Here is a 6273-nt window from a genome sequence, read left to right as displayed (position 1 = left end):
TTAGAGGCAGAATAAACATTTACATTAAGTGACTCACCGGTGACGTCTCAGATTCTAGTTCTTTTTCTCCATCCGGTCCAGACCTCTATGATGACTTCTCCCGGTCACAGACTATTTCTGCAGTTTGCCGCACAGATGTCTTCAGCTTCTCACTTTTCCAACATTTCTACATCTATAAACAAAGATAAAGTTCTGCTTTTACCCCACACTACGCCCCTAAATATAATAGCGCCATTCACTGCACCTCTAATTATAATAGCACCATACACCGTGTCCCTCACACATTGTGCCCCCTATAGATAGTGCCTGCCATAAAGCCCCCTGTAGATAGTGTCCCCCATAGAGCCCCCCTTGTAGATAAAGCCCCCCTTGTAGATAAAGCCCTCCCATAGATAAAGCCCCCCTGTATATAATGCCACACACTTTTTTCATTAAAATAAAATAAACTATTTACGATACCGCTTCGAAGAAAAGGGCTGAATGGCCAGGCACGGAACGTACCCGGCCATTCATTGCTTCTAATTGTACCTGTGTCCTATAGACACAGGTACAATTATAGTGCAGGAGGAGGTGGCGCTGGTGCCCCCCTCTAAGCTGTGCCTGGGACACATGCCCCACCTGCCCCCCCCCCCCTAGCTACGCCCCTGTCTTATGAACAGGGTTGCCAACCTCCACTTCAGTAATTTCTAGACAACTGAGCTAAAAATCACAGACAGACCAAAATCTTTACAGGCACATTACAAAATCATACCTCCCAACCGTCCCGATTCCGACGGGACAGTCCCGGTTTCTCACCGCTGTCCCGCCGTCTCGGCCGGTCTTCAAAATGTCCCGCTGGGCGCTGCATCAAAACAGCTGATCGCTGCTGACTGCAGCAGCGATCAGAAGAAGGCAGGAGTCTTGCGTCGGTGTTCTCACTGGGATCGATGCCGGCCCGGAAGTGGACTGGACTGGACTGGTCCACTTCCGGGCCGGCATCGACACTAGTGAGAATGCTGCCTTCTTCTGAAGGTGAGTGAAAGCAGAGCAGCGAGTGGCAGCAGTGGGGCCGGCTACCTCTACCGCTCTCCGCACAAAGTATTAGGGGCTCTGTGTTGCGCTATCTACAGGGGGGCTGTATCTGGAGCTATCTACAGGGGGGCTGTGTCTGCTGCTATCTACAGGGGGGCTGTGTGTGGCACCATCTACAGGGGGGGCTGCGTCTGGCGCTATCTACAGGGGGGCTGTATCTGGCGCTATTTACAGGGGGGCTGTATCTGGCGCTATCTAGAGGGGGGCTGTATCTGGCGCTATCTACAGGAGGGCTGTATCTGGCACTATGTTCTATCTACAGGGGGGCTGTGTGTGGCGCTATCTACAGGGGGCTGTGTGTGGAGCTATGTACAGGGGGGCTGTATCCTGTATCTGGAGCTATCTACAGGGGGACTGTGTGTGGAGCTATCTACAGGGGGGCTGTGTGGAGCTATCTACAGGGGGACTTCGTCTGGTGCTATCGACAGGGGGGCTGTGTCTGGTGCTATCTACAGGGGGCTGTATGTGGCGCTATCTACAGGGGGCTGTGTGTGGAGCTATGTACAGAAGGGCTGTATCTAGAGCTATCTACAGGGGGGCTGTGTCTGGAGCTATCTACAGGGGGACTGTGTGGAGCTATCTACAGGGGGCTGTATCTGGCGCTATCTACAGGGGGGCTGTATCTGGCGCTATCTACAGGGGGCTGTATCTGGCGCTATGTACAGGGGGGCTGTGTGTGGAGCTATTTAAAGGGGGGCTGTGTGTGGAGCTATCTACAGGGGGACTGTGTGTGGAGTAATCTACAGGGGGGCTGTGTCTGGCGCTATCTACAGGGGGCTGTGTCTGGCGCTATCTACAGGGGGGCTGTGTCTGGCGCTATCTACAGGGGGGCTGTGTCTGGCGCTATCTACAGGGGGGCTGTGTCTTGCGCTATCTACAGGGGGGCTGTGTCTGGCGCTATCTACAGGGGGGCTGTGTCTGGCGCTATCTACAGGGGGGCTGTGTCTGGCGCTATCTACAGGGGGGCTGTGTCTGGCGCTATCTACAGGGGGGCTGTGTCTGGCGCTATCTACAGGGGGCTGTGTCTGGTGCTATCTACAGGGGGCCTGTGTCTGGTGCTATCTACAGGGGGCTGTATCTGGAGCTATCTATAGGGGGGCTGTGTGTGGCGCTATCGACAGGAGGGCTGTATCTGGCGCTATGTACAGGGGGGCTATGTGTGGCGCTATCTACAGGGGGGCTGTATCTAGCGATATCTACAGGGGGCTGTATCTGGAGCTATCTACAGGGGGGCTGTGTCTGGCACTATCTACAGGGGGGCTGTGTCTGGCGCTATCTACAGGGGGGCTGTGTCTGGCGCTATCTACAGGGGGGCTGTGTCTGGCGCTATCTACAGGGGGCTGTGTCTGGTGCTATCTACAGGGGGGCTGTGTCTGGTGCTATCTACAGGGGGCTGTATCTGGAGCTATCTATAGGGGGGCTGTGTGTGGTGCTATCTACATGGGGGCTGTGTGTGGAGCTATCTACAGGGGGCTGTGTGTGGAGCTATCTACAGGGGGCTGTATCTGCAGCTATCTACAGGGGGCTGTATCTGGAGCTATCTACAGGGGGGCTGTGTCTGCTGCTATTTAAAGGGGGGCTGTGTGTGGCACCATCTACAGGGGGGCTGTGTCTGGTGCTATCTACAGGGGGCTGTATCTGGAGCTATCTACAGGGGGCTGTGTGTGGAGCTATTTAAAGGGGGGCTGTGTGTGGAGCTATCTACAGGGGGACTGTGTGTGGGGCAATCTACAGGGGGCTGTGTCTGGCGCTATCTACAGGGGGGCTGTGTCTGGCACTATCTACAGGGGGGCTGTGTCTGGCGCTATCTACAGGGGGGCTGTGTCTGGCGCTATCTACAGGGGGGCTGTGTCTGGCGCTATCTACAGGGGGGCTGTGTCTGGCGCTATCTACAGGGGTGCTGTGTCTGGCGCTATCTACAGGGGGCTGTGTCTGGTGCTATCTACAGGGGGCTGTGTCTGGTGCTATCTATAGGTGGGCTGTGTGTGGCGCTATCTACAGGGGGGCTGTGTGTGGAGCTATCTACAGGGGGCTGTGTGTGGAGCTATTTAAAGGGGGGCTGTGTGTGGAGCTATCTACAGGGGGACTGTGTGTGGAGCAATCTACAGGGGGCTGTGTCTGGCGCTATCTACAGGGGGGCTGTTCTGGCACTATCTACAGGGGGGCTGTGTCTGGCGCTATCTACAGGGGGGCTGTGTCTGGCGCTATCTACAGGGGGGCTGTGTCTGGCGCTATCTACAGGGGGGCTGTGTCTGGCGCTATCTACAGGGGGCTGTGTCTGGTGCTATCTACAGGGGGCTGTATCTGGAGCTATCTATAGGTGGGCTGTGTGTGGCGCTATCTACAGGGGGGCTGTGTGTGGAGCTATCTACAGGGGGGCTGTGTCTGGCACTATCTACAGGGGGGCTGTGTCTGGCGCTATCTACAGGGGGGCTGTGTCTGGCACTATCTACAGGGGGGCTGTGTCTGGCGCTATCTACAGGGGGGCTGTGTCTGGCGCTATCTACAGGGGGGCTGTGTCTGGCGCTATCTACAGGGGGCTGTGTCTGGTGCTATCTACAGGGGGCTGTGTCTGGTGCTATCTACAGGGGGCTGTATCTGGAGCTATCTATAGGTGGGCTGTGTGTGGCGCTATCTACAGGGGGGCTGTGTGTGGAGCTATCTACAGGGGGCTGTGTGTGGAGCTATCTACAGGGGTCTGTATCTGCAGCTATCTACAGGGGGCTGTATCTGGAGCTATCTACAGGGGGTCTGTGTCTGCTGCTATCTACAGGGGGGCTGTGTGTGGCACCATCTACAGGGGGGGTTGTGTCTGGAGCTATCTACAGGGGGGTTGTATCTGGCGCTATCTACAGGGGGGTTGTATCTGGCGCTATCTACAGGGGGGCTGTATCTGGCGCTATCTACAGGAGGGCTGTATCTGGAGCTATCTACAGGGGGCTGTGTCTGGTTCTATCTACAGGGGGGCTTAGCCATAAATGACTGATAGATGTGGGTCCCAGCTCTGGGACCCTTACCTATGTCAAGTATGGAGGTCATAGTCAAGTCCTACCTCACCTGTCCTGCTTGCCTGGCTGCTTCCATGACCCCATAGGGATCAATGGAGGGACCCACGCACCCCAACGGCCCCCTCTTCATTGATTGTCTGTTTGAATGCGGCAGCTGGCGGTCGCCATAGCAGACAAGACGGGGGTCAGCGGACTCCGTTCTCATGATAGGTGTCCATGGATATGCCATAAAAGTCCTACATGGGATTAACCCTTTAAGTCTGTTCGCAAGTTTAGACGATGCTCCGGACGTGGTTCTGCTGGTAACATTTTCTGAGGCAATAGCCCCAGGGATGTGTTCTCCAATCTAAATCTTGAGTTTCTGTGTGAAGCAGTCGTTGCAATCGGCGTTATGTACAGTAGATTAGAAAGAAGTGAACGAAGGTGAATTATTTTGCTTTTTTATTATATCTGGATAAATTATACCTATCTAAGCCAGGTAGAATGGGTGTTATGGTCATAGTACATGCTTGTAAGTGCCCCCAGAGAGGTTGGTTTCTCCATTACAAAATTGCATCCATCTTGTATGTAACACAAGTAAATAATTATTTATCATATTGATAACTTCTTTGTAATTGTCACTGTATTGGGTGGAAAATGTAATACTGTTTTCATTTCTGTTTTTATCTGTAAACTGGTGTTCATCCATTCATCTACTGCATTACATTCCTATAAATACACATTCTCCAAGGCGCATGATATCTTGGCTCTTATGTACACTATATAGACAAATGTATTGGGACACCTACACATTACACCTACACATTACACCTACACATTACACCTACAGGAGTTTTTATGACTTCCCATTCTTAGTCCACAGACATTAATATGGTGTTGGTTCCCTTTTGCAGCTAAAACAGCTTCTTCTCATCTGGGAAGACTTTCTATAAGATTTTGGAGTGTCTGTGGGAATTTTTTGGCCATTCATCCAGAATAACATTTGTGAGGTCAGACACTGATGTTGGAGGAGAGGACATGGCTCACAATCTTTATTCTAGTTCATCCCAAAGGCATCTGATAAGGTTGAGGTCAGGACTCTGTGCGGCCAGTCAAATTCTTCAACACCAAACATACCCCACCGTGTTTTTATTTACCTTGTGCACTGGGGCACAGTCATACAGAAAAGAACCGAACTCCAAACTGTTCCCACAAAGTTGGAAGCAAACAATTGTCCAAAATGTCTTGTTATGCTGGAGCATTAAAATTTCCATTCACTGGAACAATGGGGCTTAGGACGACCACTGAAAAACAACCCCATAGCATTACCCCTCCTCCACCAAACTTTACACTTGGCACAATGCAGTCAGGCAGGTAACGTTCTCCTGGCATTCACCAAACCCAGACTCGTCCATCAGACTGTCAGATAGAGAAGCGTGATTCATCACTCCACAGAACACGTTTCCACTGCTCCAGAGTCCAGTGGCAGCTGCTTTACACCACTCCATCCTATGCTTGGCATTGTGCTTGGTGATGTAAGGCTTGAGTGCAACTTCCCAGCCATGGAAACCCATGTCATGAAGCTCCCGGGCAAAGTTTTTGTGCTGATGTTAATACCAGAGGAGGTTTGGAGCTCTGCAGTTATTGAGTCAGCAGAGCGTTGGTGACTTTTATGCACTATGCACCTCAGCACTCGGCAACCCTGCTCTGTAACTTTAAATAGTCTCCACTTCGTGGATGAGTTCCTGTGGTTCCTAAATGCTTCCACTTTGTAATAATACCACTCACAGTTGATCTTGGAATATCTAGGAGAGAAAAAATTTTACAAACTGACTTGTTGCAGCGGTGGCGTCCTATTACAGGATCACGCCGGAATTCAGTGAGCTCTTTAGGACTGCATGGTGAGGTGCAGGATTTTATACACCTGTGGCAATGAGACTGAATGAAACACCAGAATTCAATGATTAAGAGGTTGGTCCCAATACTTTTGTCCATATAGTGTATATCACTGATGGGAATTTTTTTGACTATATGGATGACAGCTCTTGGAATGAAGGATGATGTTGCCTGAAGTGGAATTTTTGTATAGCTAAGTTTGAACCCTACCGGTTTTACAGTCCCCTATTAAAAGAGTTTCTCAGTGGTAATGTTGAGTACATCTTAAATTATCAGAGTTTAAGTAATCCACAAAACTGTGAATAATTTGACCATCTCA

This window comes from Rhinoderma darwinii, chromosome 3, assembly GCF_050947455.1.
Source record: "Rhinoderma darwinii isolate aRhiDar2 chromosome 3, aRhiDar2.hap1, whole genome shotgun sequence".
Classification (NCBI taxonomy): Eukaryota; Metazoa; Chordata; class Amphibia; order Anura; family Rhinodermatidae; genus Rhinoderma; species Rhinoderma darwinii.
The sequence above is the reverse complement of the archived record's forward strand: the minus strand, read 5'-3'. Positions refer to the sequence as shown.